The sequence below is a fragment of the Pteropus alecto genome, unplaced genomic scaffold (assembly GCF_000325575.1).
Source record: "Pteropus alecto unplaced genomic scaffold, ASM32557v1 scaffold66, whole genome shotgun sequence".
Taxonomy (NCBI): Eukaryota; Metazoa; Chordata; class Mammalia; order Chiroptera; family Pteropodidae; genus Pteropus; species Pteropus alecto.
The window spans coordinates 701,762-703,957 of NW_006438869.1; positions in this window are offsets into that span (position 1 = coordinate 701,762).

The following is a 2,196-nucleotide window of genomic DNA, read 5'->3' on the forward strand; positions in this document are numbered from 1 at the left end:
GCTTCTGCTGCTCTTCATTTCTTACTGTACGTGTGATTCCAGTGGGATGATCCTTTGCCTTGAATTTCTTTAGTCATGGTCTGCTAGTGACAAAACACGTTTTTATTTATCTAAAACTGTCTTTATTTCACGCTGACTTTTAAAAGACATTTTCACAAGACACAGAAATCTGAGTTGGTCTTTATTTTCTTTCAGCACGTTAAAGATGTCATTCTATTGTCATCTAAATCTTGGCCTATTCGTCGAGAACTCGGTTGTGTTCTTTTTGCTCCTCTGAGAGTGAGTGTCTTATTTTTTCCTCTGGATGCTTTCAAGGGTTTTCTCTCTGTCATTTGTTTTTTTGTGATTTCACTTAGAATTTATTCAGACTGAGAATCACAGAACTTCTTGAACATGGGGCCGAATGTGTTTCATCTGTCATTTTCCTCTTGAAATATTGCTTGTGTCCCTTTCACTCTCCTAGGACAATTATATATTTACTAGTGCTTTTCACTGCATTTCATATGTTTTTCTTTCTTTATTACATTCTACTGCATTATTACATTATTACTGCCTTTCTATGCTCCAGCCCAGATATTTCCTACTCTTTAGTTTATTAATTCTTCTGATTGGTCAAATTTGCTATTAAACTCATCTGATGAGTTTCTAACTATATATTGAATATTTCTGTTCTAGAGTTTCCACCTGATTCTATTTTAGAGATTTCAGGTTTTGATAACATTCCCCTCTGTCATCTATTTTCTGGAACATAGCATGTTGGGAGACGCATCCTCTCATGGGCTCTGAGCATCACTTGTGGTTCTTGCTGGGGATGCCGAGAAGGAAGAGACCTAGTAACTCTTTCCTTAGGCCATTTCTCAAGATGGTTTTCAGCCAGCAATCCTATGGGATGATATGACGTCTCTCTCTAGGGCAAGGAGCACGCTTTCCTACAGCTTGCTATAAAACCAGAAGAGCCCCTGGTCAGTGGCCCTCTGCTGTGATGCGAACCACTGTGTGTGTAGCATCACCTGAGCCGTATCACATTGCCCCTGTGGAACACAGGGCAAAGATGTCAGTGCTCATGTGGTTTGCTGAGCCCAGAGTAATGAAGTCCTTTCTCTGATCCAGGAATCTCTTGTCTTCTGCCGGCATTCATGGAACAGCAACAGATCAATGTATTATCTTGTAAGGAAAAGTCAAATTCTAGACCAGACAATCGAGCAATTTTTTTCTTTTATTGTACATGTATAAAAACTCTATCTATGGGTCTATTTCCACTGTCTTTTTTTCTAGGTCATGTTCCTTGCTATGTCTGATAATTTTTTATTGAAAGTCAGACATTATCTATTAAAAATAAAGACTCTAGAGCATAGTATCTCCCTCCAAGGAAGATTCTCCCTATATTCTGGTAGGCAGTCTGTATTGAAGCAGGCACCGTCACTCAACCAGATGCTAAGCTGATTGGAGGCGTGGCTGAGGTTTTATAAGTCTCTGCCAATCGCATTCTCTCTAATCCTAGGATGTTGCTTTCCATGGGTCCCACATGCAAACCTGGGGCATTTACCGTTTGCTGGGGCCTCTCCCCCTTGGTAGGTCCCGACCTCCGATTTCTGTCGCTGATTTTAATAGCTTCTACTCGGCTCCTTAACAGCAAGCCTAGTACAACTTAACAACTGGGCAAATACCAGGACAGAGAAAACCACTGAAGCCTGGCTGACTTCTCTACACCATGCTGATTTCCAAGGTAAGCATCTCCTATTCTGCCTAGTTTATCAACTTCAAATTACAAATTTTTGTTCTCCAACCTCACGCTAAATCCCTGGCTGGTTTCTCTGCCTCTCATCGAATGATCTCTTCCTTGCTTCTCAAACTCCCACCCACTGTAAACGCTCCGCAGAAGCAGCTCACCGCACATCAGCTTGCCTCCCTGCGACTCCCTTCCCTCTGCCTTGTTCGCCTCCAGGCCTTGGGCGCTCCAGCAGTTCTTCAGGGTCTTTAGTCAGATTTTTTAACATACACTTAATCCACCTTTTCTCAATTTTCCCGGGAAGTCGTCACTCTGCCCCATGCCAGAAACAAGGAATGACCCCTGACACGCCTCCACCTTTCCTTTTCGACCCAGTGTTCCTCCGACCACTCTGCTGCCTGTTTCCTCCACCGTTACCAGCTCGTCTCTTACCTATGCGGCCGATATAACCTCACCCCCTTCCTTGT